The sequence below is a fragment of the Haliaeetus leucocephalus genome, unplaced genomic scaffold (assembly GCF_000737465.1).
Source record: "Haliaeetus leucocephalus isolate CR32 unplaced genomic scaffold, Haliaeetus_leucocephalus-4.0 Scaffold41, whole genome shotgun sequence".
NCBI classification, from domain to species: Eukaryota; Metazoa; Chordata; class Aves; order Accipitriformes; family Accipitridae; genus Haliaeetus; species Haliaeetus leucocephalus.
In genome coordinates, this window is record NW_010972477.1 from 57,255 (window position 1) to 83,969 (window position 26,715).

Sequence of the window (26,715 nt, forward strand, 5' to 3'; positions counted from 1 at the left end):
GTCAATGCAAAAAGCTTTAGTACCAATGTGTACCAAAAAAAGAGACATATGTGAAGAGCTGTGATTAATTAGAAAGTTTTACTTAGTATGTGATATCAAGTCTTGTTAGATTAACTTTAATCTTTGCTATTGGTTAATCCTGTTTTGCATTCCTTATAGACAGTTATACTACTTTTTTTTCACAAGGGCATCCATTCAAAGTAAGCACTTTAAAAAAACCTGTCCAAATTGAACTATACTGTAGCACAAGCCAGTCAGCTTTCCTGATTTTACTACATCATTATATCTAGAAGTAAAGTATTTTCAGTGGTAGCAATAGGGCTAACAGCATTGCTCTCTGATATTCACGTACTCTTTTTTGTTGACATACCACCAAGCACCTCCTCTGTTTAGAAGTATGTGGACCTCCTTATCATTGGTTTGGGCTTGTAGTTTTTCTGCAGTAAAAATTCTTAGGCTGTAACAGAAAAATAATCAAGGGGTCACTACTGGAAGAGCGAAGATGACCGTAACATAGGTATTTAGTTATAGGCCACCTCCTTTCTTTGAAATGTTAAGATTTGATGCTTAATTTTCTCTGCTGTCAGAAGGAACCTGTTTTGGGCAGAAGATGCACATTGTGTGTCTGGGGCACTGGGCAGCAGATGCCACTAAAGACCAGGACCCTATTGCCATCAATCAGGCAAGTGTATCAGGAAATCAAAATGAGGGCAGGATGCTGCATGATTCTGGGCAGGGAATGATGTAGTAAAGAGAGCATCCTTCTGTCTCTGAGTAGAGCTGATCAGTCTCTCTCTGATGTCACTAGGGACAGGGATGGCAAACAAGCCCAGAAAATGATCTTCCTTCAAAGACCTTCCTTTCACCAAAGAGAAATGGATGCCTACATGTGTTGTACATGTCTTTTGCTGCACAGTTACTCAGTTGTATCCTTATGCATCTTGTCACTCCAACAGTCCTCTCTTAAACTGAGTCTCCACATAGACACGCCAGCTTGGAGTTGTCTAAGGAGCACATCCCCAGACTAATTTCTCTCGGATCCAAAGCAAACTGTAGAGTGCTTTTCTTTAGCTGAATCAATAAACGAAGTAACGGTTGATAACTTAATATCCAAAAGATAGTGCTGATAAGTAATTTCCAGTGTTTCCAGTCCTCTAAACATTTCCTGAGGGAACATACCAGCCTCAGTAAGATTCATCTGCTATTGGACTGAAATGTAGGATTTGATTGTTATCTCTGATCTAGTCAAGTGTCACCTAGTTCAGTGTAAGGCATTCTGTTATTTCAAGCCAATACTACTGTTGCAGCAGTCATGTCACAAGTGTATAAGGTCGCATATCTGCTACCCTGGGAGCTCCCACCCAATCATTCTGTGTTTGCCAGCCAAGGAATATCTGTGGATCGAGAGGCCAAGGGTGAAATAGCAGTTTGTGTTTTGGAAAAGAGTTCTAGCAAAGTAGCGTATGTAACACATGTAAGATCTGGCTTTTCTGTTTCAGAAAAAGAATTGATTGTAACAGACTTTTTCCTGCAGTCCCTATATTTTTTTACCTCATCAAGCCTGTTGTCATGGCTCAGAGGGCCCCTAATTTGGTGTGAGGCAGTGGCTGTGTGGCACTGCTCTATGGCACCTGGAAGATGTTACAATTCTTATTTTTCCAAAGTTTTAAATCTGAGTCCTTAGCAGAACAAGAGAGGGCAAAATTTTTCTTTAACTATATGTCTGAAGCTGATTCATTGCAAGTATGTGTGTACCTGGGGGAATTCCCTGCTCTGCTGTGAGCATGGTCCAAGGTCTGTCCCCACGCTTAACAACCATTTTATTTTCTGTACAGCCTCAGTGTAATTTTCCCAGAAACCTTTACATCAAAAATGAATTCTATAAACAGAAGCATTCAGTCCCATTGTATATGACAAAGTAGTCCACCCATGTTCTGTTCACGTGTTGAAGATTTGAAAAAGGAATTAAGGAAAAAAAGATGTGTATGACTAGAGCCAAATTTGATCTAATCTTCTGGAAAAATAATCCTAAAGCTGTTGCTCAATTTTAAAGTCAATGGGAGTTTTGCCTGTTACAATTTGGCCCAACTAAACTAAACTAAACCAATCATAAAAGTGCCTAGTTTTCTAAGAAACATAGTAAAATATTAAAGAAAAGGAGACCAGATGACATTAAGATCAATGGGAAAACCAACTGTGGAAGAAACATGTGCAATCCAAGACGAAGTTATATGCCCCCAGTTCTTAAAGCTTGGAGCCAATAACCTCTGCTGGCTGAGTGTGTATGTAAGAGTCCTTCAAACTGAGTCATTTTCTTGGTCAGTTGTGTAAAATTTTTTTCATCTTCCCCATTGACTGCTGCAGGAAGTCTGATCTAGATGCTGATCGGTGATTGCATCCAGCTGCTAATGTCAAAACATCTGCAGAAGAGCAACGAACTGTGAAAATCTCAGACAAACCACTGAATTTGTTTTGCAGCTAAGGTGAGGCACTAATTCATGTGAGCTAATTTGTTCCTACAGTAATGTGTCTCACAATTAGAAAGCAGACGCCTTTGGCTCATTCTTTTCAACATTATCAGGAAAGCCTCAATTCTGGATTTTTGCATGTGATTTTCTCACACAAAAGACAAACTGGAGCTGCCTGGAGCTGGACCTTTGAGTGGCCAGCACACATGTGATTTTAGATCCAGAACAGTACTGATTAAAGGGAGTCCCACTCTTCCTCAGTTGTGCCATGTAGGGGTGTGTGTCTTTGTGTTAGGATTTATATCCCGGCAGACAGACTAGTACATTGGTTATGCTTTGTCTTGGACAAAGTCATGGTAAAATGCTGCAAATCGCAAATGTGCTTGCAGGACAAAAGCTCACTGTATTGTTGCCTGGTCTCCAGGTTATCTTCTTCAATGTTTTCATGTAATGATGTTCTGTATGTGTCTGTATGTGAAGAGTAATTCCCTTTATTGCCCAAAGTTTTACTGGGGAAGGGAACCAAAATTCCTTATTTAGCCTGCTGTAACCCCTCCCAGTTTTGTCAGTCCAGCTTTTGTAGAAGAAAATATTCTTTGTCAGCTTAGTTTCTCTCTGAAGGAAGGTTGTAGAAACCTATACTTTATGTGGTCTCATGTCACTGTAATTTTTTTACCATTAAGTGTTTGGTGCAGTATAGAAAAACAAGGACTTCCGTGGTAGATGCTAGCATTTTCTTCTTTAATAGGATGGTCTTCCTTTGGGCATCCCATACAGATACAGTTGCTGCTTTTTTTTAAGCTCTCAGTGAAATGCAGATAATACTGATATTTCATCTGTTCTACATGTGTATTTCTTTCATCTCTTCACATACCAAAATGTACAGTAATTTTGTATTAAAAAATCCTTCTAAAAACTCCTAGAGGTCATGGCAGCAGTGGTAAAACCAGGCTGGCAATAATCACCCCCAAAAACCTATTGTTTTCCTTCTGTGACTCATGCCTTTCTTTTCAAAAGCAAAGAAAAGCAGCTTATAAATCAGTTAGGTGTGAGCAAGTAAAACAATGGAAAAGAAAGTCGTATTTGAGCAGTTGTGTTGCCATCATGCTGGTAGCTGACAATAGCAATTTTTCATTGCAGAAATAATAATGTTTGCCATCTATTATTTATAAAATTGGAAATAAAAGAACCCTACAGTTTATAAAGTCTCACCAGATTGCGAGATGCAGGGCTGTGCTGAAAATGTGTATGTTCACCTGCTGTTTGGGATCAGCTGTTCTAGACACAAGGTTGCTGTGAACTTAATGCAAAGGCACAGCTTGTCCCTGAATGAAGCTGTATTAGAATATCTTTAAGAAGAACTGCATTTCAGGTGAATCTCCATTATTTTCATATGAAATATATTAGCTTTGTTTTATGTTGTGTAGATAAGAGTATGTCCCGATGAATGTGAATAAAGTGGTTAGTTTGAAATCAGAGACCAGGATTCCACATGAGGCAAGAATACTCCATTACCACAGAATTGCTTTCCTCCTGATAGATGCAGAGGCTGAAATATGGTTACTTAATGGAGTTACAATTTTTCTCCTTTACTACATAGGAGAGGGAAAGACATTTTATGCAACCCATGGCTGTGAAAATGAAATCTATATTTGATAATTCTAGGTGAGGGCCTGAATAGGCTTATGGCTTTGGAAACTCGTTTCTAATATTTTTTGTCTCTTTAGTGCAAAGTTATGGCAATGTACTCCTAAATCTGTGTCTGCTGTGGCCACGTTACACGATGCAGAAAGGTGGTGAAAAACATACATGAACATCGAATTTTTAATGAATTATTCTAAGTATGATTTCTGAATTTTAATGATGTATTAAGGACACTGGCATTTATGAATTCTGTGAAGACCTGCAGACCATTTTGCTTATAAATGCAAAGCCATAACTTTGGTCTGCAGCATATTGTAGAAATCGCTATGCTACAAACTAGCAAAGCCTTACCAGCTTTTCGTCTGATGAGATTTCTTGGATTTGCACTTTAGACACTGAAAAATCTTGCTTTTTGCCAAGAAAATCTTGCTTTGAAGAGCTTCCTTGAAACCAGTAAATGGATTGAATGAACAGGATAAGGAGAAATTAGCCAATCTTTATGAGAGGCTGCTGAATTAAATACACAAAATTCCAAGAGCTCAGATTTGGTGAACTAAACCAATGTTATTTGTTATTTATACCACAACACCTGTTATAATCACAGTCTACAAAAGCCTCAACTCAGAGACACCAGTGCTGAGGAATGGGGAGAAGAGAGAACAATTGGAATTTGTTATTCATAAAGGATAACTGTTTTTCTTGTTAAACCAATGGAGACTCTGGGTCTGCCATTGAGAAAAAGATGATGACTGTATCATGCCAAAATAGTGTGCTTTTGGAACCCATCCTCCATCTCTTCAAGGATTTTAGGAGCTCAAACCTTCCTGTTCTTCAATTTACAAAGAATTTTGCAAGTCTTTGTGAAATTTCTATCCATGTAAGAAAAGAGAAGGATCTTCTGAGCCTGCTTTTGAGTAGGAAAAAAAATCACGTTTTCATTACCAATAGCTGAAAACTCTTCAATTTTTAATATCACATTTCAAATTTTCAAGTGCTTTTTTCAACAGGTTTTGACATCTGTTATATTTATTTGTTAGGAGTCATTGTTTTCAGAAAGAGAGTGAAATCTGGCAGTTGCCCAAAGGTCACCAATGTAAATATCAATAATTTCTTCTTAAAGTTCTGAAAGAGTTTTCATCACTGGTGAAGTTAAGGTCACCAGAAGACACCAGTTAGAATATTTTAGCAAGGGTGCTGTGATTCAAATTGATGTGTACTGCAGCAAATGCATCGGACTAATGGCTTGTAGCTTGCACTCACAAAGTGGGATCAGTATGTCAGTGCTTACTTTATCAAGTCAATTAAAAAATAGTTCAAGATATAAGAATATAATAAACCTAATGAGTAAAGTCACTTGCAAATAAATAATATAAGCAATTTAGAGGTGATGTTAGACAGCACTCTGCTGTTAAATCTCATGACCATCAGCTGATATGCCCTTTCAACACCTTTCATGCCCTCTTTGAATTTTACTGTGGTTAGATCAGTAATAGAAAACAATCTTCACGAAGCTTATTATTAAAGGTTGTATTTCAAAATAAGCAATACATATGATTTCTGTCTAAAGTTACTTGGTGGTAAAATAGTATGGCATAACGATAGAGTGGTATCAATTATGCAATGCAAATATCATGGACAGTGTATTTTTAGAGGCAGTGAAAATGAAAAGAAGATAAATGTGTTATGAAAATGAATACTTAATACAAACTTTTGTGGTTCTTCTGTTCTGGTTTGCAAGACAGTTTCTACATTCTTGTTTTCTAAACGGATCAACCACGAACATATAATAACCCAGATTAACTCAGCAGAGGCAAAAAAATAGATTTTCTTGCTTCAAGCTACATGTGGTATTAGTCATGTGGTTAACTGTTGACAGCACAACGAGGTATGAATTAATACTACCCATTTGTCCTGTATTCAGGGTCTTGTTTCAATTACAGAAGTTTATTATATAAAGATACTTTCAAGAAGTATTTTACATGGTTAATTGACAAGACTCTGGCATTTCTATTTATCCTTGCAAAACAGTATGTAATTCAATGTTGGAAAGTAGTTCCAAGACAAGAAATGCAGTGCTCTGCACTCTTAAGGAGATTAGTCACCTTCTTCAGTCTATTGTGTAATTTGCAAAGGGCAGACATATAAAAATGATAGAGGTACAGCAGCTTTGTAAAATTAAAGATTTTCTCTGTGATAAGAGCTGAGTGTATAAGGGGTGGAAAGAACAAAGGTTGCCAAGGCATAGTGCATAGGTGAACAATTAAGAGCACCATTTTTTTCAGCTTTCAAGAAACTGATGTTTTACATTTTTCTCAGGTATACAAATGTCCTTCATACATTTAATTGACTGCTAAAATGTACCATTTCATATTAAGGTGAGTATCAGATTATAACATAGACATAGAAATGTTAAAATGAGCACTCTGGCATCTAGAACTGGGTTCTGTATCTGCCTCCATTATGGAGCCTGTGGGACTGGGAATGTTCACTGAGGCCCTGAATCTGATTTTTATCTGCAGGAAGGTAGCTTAAGAAGCAGGATGATCTTAAGATGGTCTCTATTATGTATAATTCATCATGTTGCACTGTAATCTATCATGGATTTTTACATCATATTACTGGGGAGTATTTATACCTAATACATATCTAGGCTGGAGTCTAGTATACGGGTGTAAGGTATTAGTGTTACTACTTATAAAAAAATAGGTACAAAAATGTAAGATTGTTCCTGCTTTTGAGTATTGCTGTGCAAGGAAAAAAAACAGTTTTTTTACCATCACTGTGAAAATAAGTAATTGTTTTCATCATCCAATGAGCTCAGAAAGTAAAACCACTACTTGGCTAGTCAGTGCTTAAAAATTAACAGACCCCATAGTAGCTTTCTTGTACAAGGGTTTGTAGTCTTTCACAGGTGATGTGCCATATTACACTGTTCTTTCTCAAATTAAGGTAGAGCTTAGCAGGACCCAAGAAGCTGAGTAAACTCAGCAGAGCCAGGGGCTGAGAAGGAGCTGCCTCTCTTGGGTGACACTGTCAAGATGCTGGGTCCCCCTTCTTCTGATCTGCAGCCAGTCTTACAAAATCTCCTGACATAGTATTTTTTGCACCTGCTTAGGAGGCTGTTGGCTTTTCCTTAAGCAACTCCAGGGAGTGTTGCAACACTGAAGTTTTCCATAAACAGTTGTGGAGAAGGAGTAGGGCCCTTCAGGTCCACCATTTGCTTCCATTGTCTGTATGAGATGTCAGAACAGACTCCAGAAGCCACGAAGCACAAAAAGAAGTTATTTAAGTAGGCAGCATGTGTCTTTGCCTCCACGAGTAAGAGGGGAAGATGTAAGAAAGGAAAAAAATCCATATTTTATGGAGTACAGGCTCTACCATCAAAGTCATGCTAAAACATAATCATGTAACTGAATAGTAGTTAAGCAGGACTTTTCCATACAAGGCTCTTCCCTTATCAGATCTTTTTGCTATACCTTAAGTTCTTTTCTAATGCTGTTACTGTTTCTCTGATTCTGTGGTTAATTTTTCATCAATTTTGGTCTTGTTTGTGAACTGTCCGTGTACAGATTGCAATTTTAAAGGATATGTTTATTATTCAAAACTGCAAAAAATCACTTGTTCATTAACTAGTCCAGTAGTTGACATGATCTGAAGTTTAAGATCTGTAATTAACTGCCTGATTTTTCACTCCCATTATTTGTGTTCTGCTAGGGAGAGGAAACAACTGCCATTCCTCTCCCAAAGCAAATGGATTTTCTAATTACAGGAATTTTATCAGTCTATATAACCCCCATTTTCCGTAAATAATCAGAAAAAAATCTACATTCTTGGCATGCTCATTAAAGTAAGTAAGGAGGGCTATGGAAATTATGATGGAAAGTTCAGCTTAGAAGCAGATGAATTGTTTTTTTATTTTATTTATTTTTCACTCTGTGCACATGTTGCAGTGGGTGTTTCTCAAAGTGTAAGCCTGGTTGACCTGTGATTTCTATTTCACAGCTGGATATCATCAGATATTTCTGTCCCCTGTTTCCACTTTAAGAAACGATGCTGTGGTGTTATAAAAGGCTTGTGCTACTTTGGACCAAGTGGAATCTAATAACAGCTTCCACTCAGCAGATGACACTTTAATATCCTCTTAAAAATGGAATCCAAAGCAGTTGTTTGTAGATGTAAGCTGGAATGAATGAGGAGCGCTCTTCTGTTATTTCTTTCCCTGTGAGTTTTTGTCTCCTGGTCAGAAAAATGACTGTGTTCACAGGTGCCTGTTTTGAATAGCTGTCTGGAGGCCCAGCTGTGTAGAACTGATCTGGATTAGAGCCACATTTTCTCTGCTTGCATGTCAGCTTGGTTCATCTAGATGGAAAGAAAAGCCTTGAGCTGCTGAGATGTTACAGAGGACAAGCTGTGAATGACTAGCTCAGAGCAGCTCTGGGTGAAGGACTGGCTCTTCCCTCCCGACTCTGGCTCCTCCGCAGGTGTTCGAGGATTGGACTGAAGCCGGCTGAGCGTTTAATTTTGGAAGCAGTGGTGGAATAACGGTTTTAGCGAGTTAGAACGCTTTGAGGAAAGTGGTGACAAATAAGCCGTTATTCGTAGCAAACTTTACAAGGTGAATGAACAAAGTGACTGATGTGTTTGGGAGAAAGTAGAATTGTGTCAACAGATGACTGATGATAGTGACTTACCTGAATACCTGCATGCATCAAGAGCATTTGCACTCAGGCTGACTGGAGGGAAGATTGTGCAAACCAATGGTGACTCTGATGGTAATGTTTTTGGGAAGTTGAGCTTAGGTAGATACAAGGATAGCATATTTGTTGCATGTTTCTCCATCACTGACAGTGGCATGCTTGCTTTTTTTATGATGCTTTTTTTTGCTACACAGAACAGGTGTGGGATTCATCTGTCCAATGTACTAGTTGTCCTGGACTCCCTTCCTAGTCAGTGGAAACTTAAGGAAGCTGTCTTAAAAGATGTCATATACGTCATACCCTACAATTATTCCAGTATCTCCACTGACTATAAAGGCAGCCTAATTTCTAAGCATGCAGAAGTTTGCTTTGAAATCTAACCTGACAAGAAATAGTGGGAATGCACCTTCAGATGATGTTATTAGCTTCTCAGGGCTCTCATTTCTGTCATGCTTGGCCTTTGAAGGAGGGTATGTGCTAGAAAATGCTAATGGTTTTCTTAATGAGACTGAAGAAAGAGGCAAAGCTGATGGCAAAGAAAAAATACCAGATCTTAGTCTGGTTTTGCCTTTGCCTTGACATATTGTGAAATAATCTGAATTGGATAGAGAAATAGCTGATTGTAATAGAGAAAAAGCAGATGAGGTGGCAGAGATTGTGCAACTGTGATTGTCAGCACTGAGAAGTATTTACTAGAAATCAAAAGATGGTCTGATCATTTGGGTCTGAATTTTGGAGTACTTCTTGCTTCCCTTCACATGTTCTAGTACAAGGATTAAGATTTTAGATGTAAAATTTAAAATACTGATGAGTATAGCAACACAAAAACATTTGATGTGTTTGAATGCTTGCCCTGGAAACATGCGGTCTCCTTTCATGAGAGGCCCAAGAAGATGAAGAGCTTTCACTAGTTGACCAACCTGACAAAAAGTTTTAAACTTGATCCATAAGTAAGAGCTTTTAAAGTTTGCATTTAACTTACATAGACACGAGCCTGATTTGTTTGACTGTAAGGGATAGATATGTAATGATTTGTGCTACTTGTAGTCAACTGATGTCACTTGACAGGTATGTGTGTGGTCTGGTGGAGAGTACACATCTGCAAAGGCAGGGTGTTCCCTAGTATGTTGTCTGGCCAGTTGTATTGTTACCTAGGAGATATTTTAATTGTGCAGCTGGCAGGAATTGTCGCACATTAACCCTGTTAATTTCAGAATCATACCTCATTTTCTTTTGCCTTTCCTCCATTTTCCAGGTCTTGTACTTAAAATACAAGGTGTCTTGTGGACATATGTTTCTGTAAAGTTAAAAACAATTTTCTAAAGAAAATGCTCTCAATTCAGATACCACTTTAAACCAGAGGGGAAAATTTATCTGAAAGTTATCATGGGTTGTTGTGGGTTAAGCCTGGTGGGCAGCTCAGCACGACGCAGCTGCTCGCTCACTTCTCCTTCCCTGCACCCCGGTGGGGCAGGGAAAGAGCAAAGGAAGAATAAAAGCAAGAAAACTTGGGGGTCAAGGTAAAAGAAATAAAAAAATTAAATTCTTTGAAAAGTGAAGGGTAAGTGGAAAAAGAGAGAAGAAAACAAAACAAAACAAGTGATGCAAAGGCAATCACTCATCACTTCCCCTGGGTAGACCAATGCCCAGCCAGTTCCCAAGCAAAAGGATGGCTAACCCCCCTAAAAACCTCTTTTCCCTTTTATTTCTGAGCATGATGTTATATGGTATGGAATATCTCTTTGGTTAGGTTGGGTCATCTATCCAGTTTTGTCCCCTGCCAGCCTATTGCACACCCACCAATCTATTCACTGGAGGGATGGAGTGAGAAACAGAGAAGGCCTTGATGCTGTGCAAACACTGGTCAGCAAAAGCTAGAGTATTAGTGTGTTATCAGTACTGTTTTGGTCAAAATTCTAAAACAGCACCATATGAGCTGCTATGAAGAAAATTAACTCTATCCTAGTCAGACCTAGTACAATCTCTACCCCTTATTCCAAACCATTTATGTCCTGCTCAAGAAATACACTATCCAATACATCCTCATTAACCACCAGACCCCTTCCTGTCCTTTGATTTATACACAGATTTCATTCCCTTAGTCTATGGGTCATTCCTGTGAAATGTCCCTAACATGTCCACTGAGTTAATTTAGTCCGTGAGTTCTCTCTGTTATGGTGGTCACTCTGAACCAGAGAGGCATGTTGTGTTGAGTTACTGGATGTCAAAATCAGCTCAGGTTAGGTCACTGCTGCACTTGTTCAGCTTTTGCAAAGCTCTTTCTCTGTTGCTTTAGGTGATTCCTGCTGTGGTTCCTCCTAAAATATACAACTCAAATCATGGGTTATTTTCCCCCAAGGTTAAATCTCCTTGAGGTACACATTGGATTTCCCCATCCCTCTGCATTACCTACCAAGTGTACTGGGTCCTGGAGCAAAAGCAATCCCATGAACAGGTTTGCCTTTTCCCAAGGGAGAAGCAAGCCACGCTGTCTTTCCCAGCCAGTTCCCCACATGCATTACAGGGACCTTATCTCCTTCTACAATGTGCAGAGGTTTTGTTCAGGCAGGCCCAGATCAGTTAGCTGATCCTCTGGTATTAACTAGCCAAGTGGCTTCTGCTAAATTTGCATCCTGCTCCCCATACGCCACAGCTCCCATCTCTTTCAGTTTAGTCTCTGACAGTCCGCTGTATCTTTCAGTCTTTCCGGTGGCTGGTGTATGATAGGGAATGTGGTACACCCAATCATCACCATGTTCCTTGGCCCAGATACTAATGAGGTTGTTTTGGAAATGAGTCCCCTTATCTGACTCAATTCTTTCTGGGGTGCTGTGTTGCCACATAACTTGCTTTTCAAGGCCCAGGATGGGGTTTTGGGCAGTGGTTTGAGTTATAGGGTATGTTTCCAACCATCCAGTTTTTACTTCTACTATGGTAAGCAGATGATGGTTGCCTTGGCAAGTTTGTGGCAGTGCAATATAATCAATCTGCGAGGTCTCCCCTTACTGATATTGTAGCTACCACCCTTTATACTAGAGAGGCTTTACTCGTGTGTCTCACTTGATTACAGTGCATGTCTCACATTCATGAATAACCTGTGCAATGGCTTCAGTGGTTAGGTCCACCCCTCAATCTCGAGCCCAAATGTATGTTGCATCTCTCCCTGGATGTCCTGATGTTACCTGGGACCACCGAGCTGTAAATAGTTCACTCATGTTCCCAGCATCAGAGCAGCCAGGTAGAAATTCACTCACCTGGCTGATGGGTGACATTTTTTGCCTGTCTCAGAGCTTGGTCATGGATAGGGACAAGATAGTTTGGGGCTCTTTTATGATTTCTATCTCTTTCCTCTCCTGTACTGCTGCAGAATAGGCTGCCTTTTCTGATTCTTCCTCTCTCCCCCTCTCAGGATGAGCTTCTTCTCCTCTTACCAAGTTGACCTCTGCTTCCACTGTTTCTACCTGACTACAGGAGCAACTATAATAGTTGAGGGTTAGGTCTCTGGTTTAGTCTCAGTAGCTGTTTGTGTGGCCTCAGCGCAAGAGACCGTCTTCACCATCTTTGGTTGTGTGGCCTCAGAGCAGGAGACCTTGCCCCTTTGAGGGTGCTGGACAGCAGCTTGATAGACATGGGCCAGGCCCCAACACAGCTTTAGAAGTTGCTGTGTTACATAGAAAGTGTTGCCAAGCTTGTACCCAATAAGGAACAAGAGACTCTAAGGAGTAGTGGACAAGGTATTTGATGAGCGCTGGAAACACAGGCCTTAATTCTTGACAGAGTTGTTTGGAAGCTCTATCCAAACTGCAGATGTTAGAGTTTAGGATTAAGGGACTAGGCACGCTGATGTAACCATTTAGCATTTCATGGGTCTTGGAAAGCAAACTAGAAAGGGGAAGATAAACAGCTATATTAAAACACTGCTTTGGAAGCAAAACCTGTGTGGTTCTGTCAAGGTGCTGATATTTATTTTTATATTATTTGTATGTCAGCATTCCAGGTGTGCATGTGAGGGCCTGAAATATAGCATTATCTTGAGGATCTATTCAACTTTAGAAGAAAAAGAACCTTAAGTGGAGGCACCTCCTCAGCCTTTGAGGAGATGTCAATACTTAGGAGGCTGCTGAAACAGGCAGTAGCTTGAGTGCCTTTGTAAAGCAACTCTTGATTTACTCTCATTTCTCTGAAAAGAGAATTGCATCCCTTGCTTTTTGTTTAACAAAGAGTGTTGCTCCTGCTGTTGTCCCCGTAGCTGCTCTGATTGTTCCACTGCTCACAAGGCTTTTGGAAACAGTCTGGGAAATGTTCATGTGAGAGGTAGAGGTCAAGATTGGTGGCAGCCTGGGCTGCAGTGATCATGCCCTAGTGGAATTCATGATCTTGAGGAATAAGGGCCAGGTGAAGTGTAGAGTCAGGACCCTGAATTTTAGGAGAGCAAAGTTTCAGTTGTTTAAGGAATTAATGAATGGGTCCCCCTGGGAAACTACCCTCAGGGGTAAAGGAGCAGAAAAGAGCTGGCAGCTCTTTAAGGACATTTTTCTTGGAGCACAAGAACTCTCAATTCCTATGAGTAAGGAATCAGGCAAGGAAGGCAGGAGACCAGCGTGGCTGAGTAAGGACATCCTGGTCAAATGGAAGCATAAGAAGGAAATGCACAGGCGGTGCAACCAGGGACATGTATCCTGGGAAGAATATAGGGATGCTGCCCAGATGTGTAGGGATGCGATCAGGGAAGCTAAGGCACAGTTATTGCTGAATTTGGCAAGGGATGTGAAGAATAAGAAGGGCTTCTACAGGTATGTTGGTGAGAAAAGGAAGATTAAAGAAAATGTACCCACCTGATAAATAAGACAGGAAAACTGGTGACAAATGACATGGACCTGTTTTGTCATTTTAATTTTTAGGGGGATGTTAATTATCCCCATACAAACGGAAAGAAGGTCATATAGATATGTAAGCAAAAAACCTGTTTTCTAGCAGCAGTCCTTTCAGCTTTCTGAAAGAGGTTTGGTTTGCTGGCAGAAGAGCTTTTCTTTTAAGTCTTGCCAAGCAGAAATGTGATACCTGCTCCCCATGAAAAGTATTTGGTGGTTGGAGACTGTTAAATGTTAAGTGAGAGAACAGGCTTCTGCAGCAATTCTGTTCCCTGTAACTTGTTCTGTGTATTGGCTGTTGTAATTCCCCTTCATCAGAGATGTCTAACAAAATGGCAGCCTGTGATATAGCCTTGAATAAAATAACAATTCTATGTAGTGTCCTTGCCGCTAAACTGAAAATTTATTGCTTGCATGCACTGAAGATATTTTTTACTGATAAAATTTTCCCATTCTAGAGATGGCAAAATACAGCTAGAACATTATTTTTTTGAGAGAACTGTCCTTATGAAATATTTCTTCTCCTTAAAAACTATGTTATGTTACTCAGGTTTGGAAGTACTTAGTGCTTTTACAAAATCTAGCATTCAGACCCATTCTGCTTCAAAGTAATACTCTAATATGAATTAGGCTGATTTATGGGGGAAGTGTGGGTTTTGTTTGTTTTTCTTAAAGAAGAATAATTGCTGAACAGTATTGAATTGTTCAGTATAATGCTCTTGTGTCAAGATAACTGTCTTCACATAGGATGTTTAATGCAATTAAATTCTCTGAGCCACTGAGCTATCTTGTGCTTTTGAACAATTTCTCCTTTCAACATGCTGTTAAGTTGTATTTTTTGTTCTCTACTGACTGTTTGCAAGCAAATAGCTGTTTGTGCATGGGAAGTCCACAGCCACCTGTTACAGCATTTCAACTGGGAGGTAAAGAGCAATGCTGAGCAGGAAATAAGTGACGAGTGTAAGAGTTCATTTGAGTTTGGGGTGGTGGTATTTGACAATGCAGTGTCACCAGCTGATTTGTAAACTTGACACAACTGAGGTTTTCTACACACAGACAGTGCTTTGTGCAGTCAGAATACTCCAGGAAGGAAAACATCTATTTTGTAACAATATGAACTCAAAATTTAGCCTTCATGGACGTTGTTCAGGGTCCTTTAGTTTTATTATCTCTGACTCTGCTTACTTGAAGATATCAAGGAACATGTCAAGCCCCCTTTCCCTCAGTTGTTAGATTCATTTATATTCAGCTTTCTTTTTGTTGAAAGAAGATGGAGGGGCTATAGAAATCTTGGAACAGTGAAGCTCAGTAATCTTGTACAAATGTTGCTATGGCATTCCTTAGACTTTCAGTGATATTGCTTTGAATATAAATGGGATAGGATTTGATCAACAAGGGCACTTACCGTAGCACTTGCTATTCTTCATTTCCAAGTAGTGCTGAAAACACAAGTCACTTTTGCAGAAGCATGAAAATATATTTACTAAGATGTGATGTTCGCTGTTTGCTACAATTCTGCAAATGAGATCACCATTCTTCAAATGAGAGCAAACAGGTTTTCTTCTCATTCATACGAATTATCGCTTTTGGAGTTGAGTAGGGACCTGAGGTTTGAGTTTCTGAAGAAAAGTAGTCTTGTGGTGGATGTGTCCACATAAAGCTGCAGCGCTAGCTGCAGTGTAACGTCAGCTCAACTGCCTGCCTTTAAAACCAGGTAGATGGGAACAATATCAGTCCACTCCATGGGAGAATGGAGGTGAGCAAAGCTGTCTGCAAAAATGAGATACATGGGCTTGTTCTGAGGTGCGTGTAGGTAAGGCTAAACTGTTTCTAATATTCAGGCTGGCTAACTGAAAGTTACCGTTTTGTAACTGTATTGCACTGCATTGGTTTAGTGGCTCAAGTATAAAGTGATCTACAGATTGAAATCTTTTTATTTGTGATTCATTTATCATAGGAATGAAGGTTATGGACTAATGTTGTGTAATTGTAATTACAGGGAAAGTTGCTGTGTTAGAATCACCTAAGTTCTTTCCAGGGAATGATTAGTGAGAAACGATTTTGTTGCTGCTTGGCCAAATTAATACTGTTCAGTCCCTTGCCACTTTATAGTATCAAAGGTAAGAGTTCTTTGACAACATTATGTGGGCTGTTTACAGGGAGGCTTTTTTACTGCTGTTCCCACTAGAACACCACCTCATTTATCTGGGTCTGGAAGTGATGATTTCAATAGCAATGAAACATTACTGTTGAGGAATTCCATTCTAGGTCTGTGGTTTAACTGCAATTTTGTTTTTCCTGTTGCTGAATTTGAGGGTTAGGATTTTTCAGTGTGTTCAGTGATTTGGCTGGAGAAGGAATACTGTTCCTGCTGGAACACTACATTTTGTTAGACCTAAGTTTAGCAGAACATTGCTGCAGCTTAGCCGTAACCACTCCCACATTGGTTTGCCAGTAAAGCAGTTAAAATCTAGATGAGTATGGATATTAATTTATATTTTGAAATAGATTAATAATAGTATGATTAATATGTTTGGTTTAATAGTAGGATTAATTCTTAAAGGATTAGGGGCTAGTTCATTGCTGTAGAGTTTGATGAAAAGGAGCACATCTTTTTTTTGCAAATTGGCAGGAGTTTTGCTGGGGACCAAAATGTTGGGGAAGGTGTCTTTGTGGTTTTGTGTGCATTTGTTTTGCTGTTGAGACTTAGTTATTCAAGAGAGTTGACTCTAAGCAGAGACCCAGGCAAACTGCAAACTCTGCTCATGCAGACTTCTGTCTTTTAAGCTGCTCCCATGCATCGTTTTACTTACTTTAAAGCTAGCAGCACAGTATATCTTTCCAAAAGCAAAGCTTTCCTCTGCATTGTGGGGGGGGAGCCAATAGCACTAGGAGAGAGTAGAAAACAGTATCAGTTGGTAACACCCACTACTGCAGTCCTTCATATAAGCTTAGGACAAACAGGCTTACGAAACAGATCTTGTGAGAAGTCTGACATATTTTGAAAATACAGAAGAACCTAGCTACCCATGAGCAAGTACAAAACCTGCTTTTTGTCTGTCAAGGACCATGTTCCCTTTTTTGCAGCACCTGGAGAAGTGATGAGTGGTCACAGATGAGTTGATGGTGACAAGATTCCATAGGTGACAGCAAGCCTGGTGTGCAACCATTGCTGGGAGCAAAATTTTGCCTCTCACTAGGGAGGAAAATATTATCAGGTGTCTATGTTTTTTTCTGTATTTAAGACTGGAATCAGTGCCCTGAGTTTATTCTGAAAGATCAGCTTCTTTAGAGCACATAGATGCTATTTGTCTCTTAAGAACATTCCTGGTTCCATCTATATAAGGAACACTGAGATTTCTTTTTGTGTGGCTGAGCTGAACTCAGATGTCTCGTCTATTGTTAAATGGAATTATTTATTTCCTGACTTATTCTTTTCTGCTATGAAATGTATGTTTTCCCAGACATCAGATATCTTTGATGAGGTCATCATTTTAATGAGAAACTGTGGAAGGGAGAAACAGTAGGTGTGAAAATTAAGTTTAAAGTAGTCACAAAAGTGTTGAGAATTCTTAAATCTGTTTTACAGACTTACTTGCAGCATGTCTCAAAAGTATGATTTCAGTTTGTCAGGATATGCAAGTTTATGTAACATAAATTTCTTTTAGTGAGCTTTGCAGGAACTGTGCAGAACTTAAAATTGGCAAGCCATTTGTTGAATGTAGACAGGGATTTTATCTTTGGGTGAAAAATACAAACTTGATGTATTTGTAAGGGAATGAAGCAAGATGTAATGAGTCCCACCTCCATTTTGTGTCTGATTTCTGGTATTGTGGTGTGGTTCACTTGCTGTGCAATGCTCCAGAAGCTTTCTCTTCTGATAACCCGTTATCAGGGCTCTGTTGAAGCATGTCAGGGGTCTCATCTGGCCTGTGTGCTGAGGTTTTCTTTTTGTGGAAATGAAGGGAGAGAGGAGGTGGGTAACTGTGCAGCATTGGTTTGTAACTGAGTTCCCCTTAACCTGGAAACTGTGTTGCAGACTTCAGTAACATAAATGAAACTGGAATTTTTATCAAAGCTTGCATGAACTTTGTGGGAGCAGAGCCTCTTGGATGTGCTCGGGACTGAGGTACAGGGTGTCTTTTATACTTTAAATTAAAGATGGTAGTTCATATATTCCTTATTTGCAAATGACCAGCTCAGGTCTGCCACTTGTGTATCTCCTTCAGGCTGTTGCAATTTTATGTATATTCTGAGATAATTGCTCAGCTGTAACTGCGCTTTGTTTTCTGTCCCTGAGTTCAGCATGGAGAGCATTTTCCTTTCCTGACTGTATGTCAGGAAAGAGCAGAAGGAAGTTCAGGGCTTCCTTCTGTTCCCCTCTGTCAGGTTCTGGCGGACCTGGTGCTCTGTTGTCCAAGTAATCCCCAAAGACAGCTTTTCTGGAGCTCCACTTTCTCTGGAAAAACAGTCCACTTTCTGGCCTGATTTCCTAAAGAATTAAGTCATATGTAGTCATGCCGTGTGCGTGTGTGTGTGTAGCTCCAACAGTGGAGATTTCACAAGGAGAGAGTTGTTTTCAGTAGCCCAATTGCAGGATAAGAATCAGAGTCCTCATAAGCAGTGTAGATTGTATCTAGAGCCTGGTCCTGGGCCCAGAAGACCCAAGCTCTATTGCCAGTTCTGCCATGAACTACTCTGCTGCGGGCAAATTGTGGTTCTGTCTTATGGTTCTATTTTCTCATCTAGAAAACAATCAGGACATTTGTTTTCTTTGCAATTTAATGAATGAAATGTATTAGATGACACATAGGTGTTATTAGCAATATTTTTTTTGCCTATATCCATTAGTAAAAAATGCAAACTACTAGAATGTTTGTGTAGAGAAGTCAATGTCTGAAATAGCAGTCTGGCATGCTTTTTTTGTGTTACCATCCTTTATTTAGAAATTAGTTGTTTTATTTTAGCTAGCATTTCATAGCTGCTCTCTGACTTTGAAAGCAAAACTATACAGTTATCCATGCTGGTTTTATTTGTTTATTCCTTTTTCAATGGTATCTGGTTTCTCACTGTCACTGCAGGGATACTTGCATGCATGAGTTTTTGAGTACAGATGTTGTGAAGTGATTCAGAAAATACGCCACATTTGTCTCGCTCTTTTATAGCAGAAATTGTAAAGGGAAGGCTTTCATTGCTTTGTTTAACATGCTACCTACAGTTTGAGCAACACACCAAACAGGATTGAGAATGAAAAACAGATACAGCTATTGTAGGCTTTATTTTAACACTTACAAGGCAATCAATCAAATAATACAGGGATTGTTGTATACTCGGGAAGTTTTTGGACACCTAAACTGGGTGCCAACTATTTGTATATGACACATATGGTCCCTATTAAGGTAGTCATTAGAGACCGTATTGTATTTTATTACACAGTATTTTCATGAGGTTGGACAATGCTACTTTAGCCTCATTTTACAGAGGGACAAATAAGGAACAGAGATGTCTAACTGATGAGCACATGCAGATTGGGCTGGCAACACCTCTTCTTCATAAGCATCTGCAGGGCAAACCACCACAGTTCCTTGTGGTGCTCCAGCATTGTGCTGTACAGCATGATGGTTCAGGAACCAACTCATGAAGAGTGTGTATCATGGTGCTGGAGGAGAAGGAATACAGCAGAGTGTAGAAACCTTGTCATCTGTGCCAAGGTGAACTGCCCTTGCTTTTTGGTCATATGACCTGAATTTCCAAATACTTTGGGGATGATTGTAGCTGAAATTCAACTACAGAGACTTTCCCAGTCACCAAAAGACAGGGAAAGAAAAAGGATTTACATATACCTCCCAGGGAATTCATGTGTGTGCAGTCATCTATTTTCTACTGACTGCAAAATAACACACATGATTTCAAGGGCTTTTAGTGACTGTCTTTAGGGATTTCACTAGCTGTAAAAATCTGTCTCTAAACAATTGCTGTAGATCTCATAAGGGCTTATGTCCCTCCAGGCCCACACTACACACTTGAGCTCTGCTCATAAAATAAAATTAAGCACAAAATATTAAACAAACAAATATGTCCCAAACAACCCTTCACACAAGACAAAAGAAAGGAAAAGTGGGGAAAATACATTGGAATTGCTGTTATCATCATTAGCTGTAATATCATATTTTCTAAAATGAAAGGTACAATATAGTAAAAAGGTACATTTTCAATTAATCTTCTTTCTCCTCCACACCAAAGCCTGTTTAAAACTTACTCTGCTTTCTTTCAGCTTTCGGTGAATAACAAATAGCCCTTCTTTACCCCTTGCCATTCTCTCTGTTTTCCATCAAATGTCAGTGTTACTACAATAGCTGCTGGTGTTGGACCAGGGCAGAGAGCAGGCATTAGATTTCCTAAATTAGTACCAAATCCTCCGTCCTGTTTGCACTGTTACATGTTAAGCTCACTCTGAATTGAGATGGCAGGGTTGCTGCTGCAAACCTGGGGACATCTGTTTACCAAGGAACTTGTTAACAAGCAACTTTGCTATGTCTCAGGAGCTTACACAGAAATGAGCTGCGGTTGCAACTGTGGTCTCTATCAGCTGCTCTGTCATCAAAGTTGTAATTCAAGTCAACTTTAGAAACTGAGCAGTGATGATTTAAAAGCAGTGAGTCACAGATGACCCTATTCTTACGATAAAGAAAAGTACAACTTTTAGCCAGAAATGCAAAGTGTCTGATGTGTGTGTTTAACATAGCAGCTTAATATTTGTTATGTCAAACTGGTGAAGGGATTTGCCTCAACTTGGCAACTTCCAGGAGAATTCATGTTCACCACTGAAATAGCACATATTTCTCCATTGCTACTCTGAAAGCTAGCTCAAGAAGTATTTCTTTGGAGAAGTTTGGCCTTCTTCATTTTAGTCTTTGTCCCTGATGAGTTCATGATTAAGTAATGCATTCTGACATAATTTGTTGCTCATGCAATAGCATAGTAAATGATGGTTGAGACAAACTGTATCAAAGCCACAGCTCTTGAGCCAGATCACTGCATAGAGCAGAGTAACACTGCAATGTTGTAATCATCTCTAAGGAGCAAAACAAACTCTTATCTGGATGATACAGTACATGAATGAATCTTTGCAAGCCAGACATTTGCAGAGTGTTTCAGTGTTTGGATTGCAGGATGCCAGGTCCATGTGCTGCTCTTGCACCCTGCATTTTCCTGTGCCCTCTGCAGTGCATTCCCTCTATCTATGTTTCTTTCTCAGCTGGAGAGGTGGGAATTTGTGAAGTGGCTGACAGCATCTGAGACCCAGTGCAGACTCTTCAGTATATTAAGTTAATCTTTTTCCTCACATCGTCACTGATGGTGATGACTACTTAGGAGGTGCAGTGTATATAAGAAGTTGGATGCATATGCTTAAGTTTTTGTGGGACTAGGATTTGCCTTTGCTTACTCTTGATTTTTGTCTAATTCAAGGGAGCTATGGGACTGGCTGCTGTAGTCATGGCATAGTGATAGCTTCAGAGAATACTTCCCCTCTGAACTCATGTTCCCAATAATGGGCTGAGTTTACAACTAAATAATCATTAAAATAACCTCAGGAGTGGTAGAAGGCAAAGCCCACTTGCTAGTAAAAGCTTTTGGCTTGGTAAAATTCCAGTGCTACTAAATTTTTTATCTTTATAACATAGTACCTGGTGTCATGCTACATTTCCCTCCTTGTTCTATATTTGCTTAATGTAGTAGTTTTTGTTGCTTATTGGAGATGGATATTAGGTATATAAACTACGGCATACATCTACAGTTGCTCTTTATATTTACATTTTCTTGCTGTATCGTTAGGAAATTAACAACAATTTAGTAATAATTGTGCATTTTAGGGTTTTCAGTTAGGTTTCTTCAACCATTTTTCATTTTCCAGACAGCTGTTGATGTGAAGCCAAGGGTGGAGATCTGTAATTATTTCAAAGGACACCAGAATGTATTCATTATTTTCAACCCAAGTGAGTAAATCTGTCACAATGCCCATTATTCAGTGGCATGAGAGTAAACTATACTTTATAATGTCGTCATTAAAGCAGCAAGGGTTTTTTTGACTTTTCCCCACACACACATTCATTTCTTCCCTTATGTTTTGTAATGCATTATTTTCTTCTGGCTGAATCTATATTGGAGATGCACAACAGCAGATCTGATCTAATTAGGGAGGTAGAAGTGTGTCTGTGAGAATACTCCTCATGGCAGAAGATACGTGATTAAAGGAATGGTGAAGATACCGCCACAAATCTGTTTGAGAGATGTTGAATGAAAAAGCTCAGAAATATTCCACCGTATTTGTAGGATCATAGCTGATTATAAAACTAAAGCTTTCCTTTTAATGTGATGGTGAAACCTCAGGAGATAATCATCTTAAGGTTTGGATCCTTATTTGAAGTTCATCGAGACTGTTACACCCTTAAATTCTATAAAATCCGGCTGCATATTGTACAAGAATAGGCTTTTTTTTTGAGGTTGGTACTTCCTGCCTCCACTTCATCTGGAAATGCTGTAAGAAAAGCCTTTCTCTTCGTATGATATTTATATTTATTATTATTTCAGTGTTTCTCATTCCAGACTGGGTGGAGGTTACAAGGATGATCATTCTTTGAACTCTAATTTAATATACGACTATGTATAAAGAAATTCCTTGGTTGAACCATCTGGGGGAAAAAAAAGAGTTTTAAAACATCTTTATTAAAATACACCACATAACTTGTAGTATCCTGGAACAGTGCCTCTAGATTCCTGTCTAGGATTGTAGAGTAGCAGAAGGAATGAGTGTCCCTGGAGTATCTATTACCTGATTTACATCAAGACTCGTTTATGCTAGAGAGAATTTTCCCCGTATTTTCTGAATACTTAGTGGACTCAAAATAACAAAAATGAACTCAAAATAAAAAAAAAAATTAACTCATAATATACGTACCCTGCTGTACCCTTCCATAATTATATCACTAATCATGAAGCTGATTTATGTAAAATGGAACAGTGAAAGTGCAGGGATTATTTTGGTTTTTAATTCCTGACCCCTCTCATTAAGCAATAGCAAAACATCCATGACTGCATGTGTGCAGAGTGTCTCTGGGGTGGTCTATCCATGAGTGCTGAAGAGGTGGCAAAATTCTCTTACTGGAACTGCTGGTGGGTCTACTGGCTGCAGCCAGACAAATGCCTTCAAAAATTTGTCTTCAGTAACATGACATATGGTACATATGGTACTCTGCTTTTTGAGAATTGTTTGGGATTTTTTGAAAGAATTTTTCTTTGGAAAGTGCTCATTTGTTGAAACTCTTAATGAAACAATCTATTTGTTTTCTTGGTCTCATGAAAATTTAGAGGGAGTTGTATTTTTTTTGTTTGTGAACCAATCATCTCTGCAGTTTTTCTGTGTGGGGATGTTGAGGAAGAAAGAGCAAGAATTTACCACATTCCTCCTTGGGGATGTGGGAAATTATGGATGAGATTCAAGCCCCCACTTAGACTGAGCAGTGCCCTGAGTGGTAGGCAACTGGGTGCCCTGAGGTGGGTGAGATGTAATACATCTAGCTGTCTATTTAAATAGTTTGAGTGGACACTCCATGAAACACTGTCCCATTAAGGCAAATGTGTACACTAGCATTCCTGATAATAACTGCCCATTGTCCAGGTTCTTGGTTGTAGGTAATATATAAAAATACATTTTCTCATGGTAAAATAACTCACAAAATAAAATTTTCCACAGTTTTTACAAAACTAACTACACAATTGTTATTATCTGTTTTAGTGGAAACACTAAGTACAGGAGAAAAAGTGTTTGTGCTCTGAAAATGAAGTATTGTTCTAGAATATTGAAAATCATCTTTCATGACAAATGTGTTACAGCTCAGAGATTACTCCAAAATGGAATTAAATATTTTTCATGTTCTCTGAAAGTGAATATTTTCAATAATACACAGTATGACCAAGTAGTTTGTTCCTCAGTAAAACTTAGAATGATTCTCCTGAGGATATCAGGGGAAAGCATATATTTATATGAATTTTGGTGCTCAGACTATGCTTAGTTTTTGGGTTTTGGTACTGGCCTATAGAACTGAGTTGGAACTCACAGATACATTAATTTTTCAGTCCACCGATCACAAAGCTTGTGACCTAACTGCCTGTGAATATACCTTTTCTGAGTATTTACTAACTAGGGTCCTTGTAGCTAGCCTGGAAAAGATGAAAATGTGACTCAGCACAGAGAATAATAATCTTCCCACACCTCTTTATAATCCAAGAGGTGAAGGAGCTTGTGCTACTGTACTGGTCTCCAATTACTTGTTCTGGGAATAAGTAGAAAATGTAATTTCTCATTCTTTCCTTTCACAAAGTGTGTAATTTTTATGCATTTGTGTTGAATTACCTCCAGTTAGAGGCCAGGGAGTCTTTGGGATAGTCATTTTATTGGACAGAATGAAAAGGTTTCCTACTCTAGCATTTACCGTTTGAATAAAGAGAATTACATAAGGCATAAGAGAATTAAGCATAGGAGAATCAAATTGGAATTAAATATCTATTAACCCCTACCCCCCTCTTAAAAAAACCCAACAACTTGCAAAGCAATTGATCAACCACAGAACGCCCGTGCTGTAGTAATGAGGATTCAGTTATTCCCTTCTGAGACATCTGTTACACAGTACCATGCAGAGGATTTTTTTTTAACGTGAACTTTCTGTTGCAGTGCATAAACTCTAAATTACTAAATTACATAAATATTTAAGTGACTTGAGCTTTACTGGCAGAGATGTAATTCTCAAATAATTAAGACTTTTTCTTATCTACATTCTCACAATTGTGTGAAAAAAACGTTATAGTGCAAGTAGCTTTTTTGAGAGAGAGAGGGTATTAAGGGAAAATTGCAAGGAACTCAAACTATTAAGATAACATTTTTATTCTATTTTGGCTCTTAGGGATTCAGTCTTTCAAATACAATATAACTCCCTAATTATTTTTATCTGGCCTTTTGGCAACATTTAACCAAATTTTTCTAGCTATGTTGTACTTGAAATGCAAAATCAGTGGGAAATGTTTTTGTTTACACCATCTAACATTTATGAAAAAAATCTACAGAATTCTTGGAAGAACACTGAACTTTCTATAGGATTTTACACCCAGGAAAAATAAAATTAAAAAAGTAAAAAGAAAGGTTTTATATCATTAAGTCTTTCAGTTTAGGGTACTTTTATCTGAAGTCTGCTCAGGTCACCAGGATTTATTTTTAGTTTTGTTATTCTGCATGAACAGATGGGCAAATTGAGGTGGCTGTGGCAGCGGGGAGCTGAAGCAGCCATTGGTGGGACAAGCTTGCTCACCGGAGCGTGGCCCAGAGCAGGGCTGGAGCAGAGCCTGACGCTCACTGGAGCCCTGCCTGGAGTCGGTGCGAGACGGAGCACTGACCTGTCTGGGCAAGTGCATGCTATCTCTGCGTGTCTGCATTGTAGTCTGTTGAACCCTGTAGGCATGCCTTTAGATGTATTATTCTTCAGGTCTTCTGGGACTGTCTCTCCCATATTCAGCTAGACATCTTCAGCTTCTAATTTAGTTCAAGGACATAAAGAATGGATGCTACCAGGTCACATGGAAGAATGACACTATTAAAATAACAAAGAGCTAATATTTGTATTTTATTTTTAGCTTATTTCCTGTTGTTTTTCTGCAGCTGCTGACATTGTCACAAAAGCTTCCTTTCTATTTGGTTTGCTTAAAATATACATACGTTGTGCATTTATGCATCTGCATGCCAGAGCATCTGGGTGTGGGCTTGTCAGATTGTCCACTGTATTTGCTTATGAATAAAGTGGCATCAGCTCAAACACCCTGAGAATGAGAACTGTGAGGAGGTTGCAGAAGAACCTTTCTGTGAGGCTTTTTCTTTTTCTGTGAACGCAGCCCTGAGAACGTAGATGCTCTGCAGCTTGTATTCTCAACCTATGTGCTTGTAGCACGGGCAGGCAGACATTCCCCCTGACAGACACGCAATAGACAGTGGACTTCAGTCTTGACCCAAATAATGAATTTCTCCCCTCCGGTATTTCACAGCAAATGATTGAGCCAGCATTAGTCCCCTGTGGTACTTAATGTCAGAATGAGTCATTCATCAGGAGTTACCATATTTATACGTACTAAAAGGGAGGTTAGGGCCTTCAGATAATAGTGCAGGATGCCATCCCTTGAGGTGTCATGTGGTTTCTTGCTCTCTCCTTTCTATTTTTAATTTCCCTTTGAAGTCAGTTTATTGAGTCATGTGGGACTGAAAGAAAAATTTTAAAATGCAACAGACAATAATTCAGTTTCCTTATTTCTTGCCCTATTCATATACTGACCAGACACTCTTCGTCGTCTTAATTTCCGTCCTCCTCCCCCATACTCCATTTGCTTCCTGAATTTCTTTGGCTTGTGATAATACCACAAAACCCATCCAATTACTCATTTAGGCTTATTGTTTCCTTTTTTTTCCTGAGGGATAGCCAAGTCTCATAAATATAAGTTATCCCTGGACAGGTAAATTTCAGCACATGCTGTGTTGAAATCAAGTGTTAGGCATTACAAGGGGTTCCCAATCTTTCATGAGCATTGTGAACATATGTAATCAGAAATGATTTATTTTTTTTTCCTGCTGGGCATTTGCTGGAGTTGGGGAATAAAGGTTATCAAAAGCTAATTTTCTGTGTGTTTATTTTCCCATCATCTTCTTACTGCCTGAGGGTACAACAGAACTGAAATTGTTACACAGTAATGGACGTTGTGGCTCGGTCCCAGTGTCACATCTTCATTTTTGCCATAACATCAGGTCCGATGACAGATGAGGCACGAATTATCCATATTTTGCTCAAAATGTTCTGTTCTTGGCACATCTGTGTGTATGTTTTTTTAAAGATACTGTAGATGTCTCTAGTGAGTGAGTTCTAATTCTGCTTAAGTGGCATTAGGAGGTCCTGGCTGTGGTAACAGCACCCAAAAGACAGGTTTTTGACCACTGTCCAT

The 26,715-nt window shown here is 39.1% G+C and overlaps 1 protein-coding gene across 1 annotated transcript in view; it reads left to right on the forward strand.

Moving 5' to 3' along the window:
* The window catches only part of RAMP3 (receptor (G protein-coupled) activity modifying protein 3), a 35,705-nt gene that overhangs the window by 8,456 nt on the left and 534 nt on the right, over positions 1 to 26,715 (forward strand). The gene's annotated exons all lie outside the window — the stretch shown is intronic.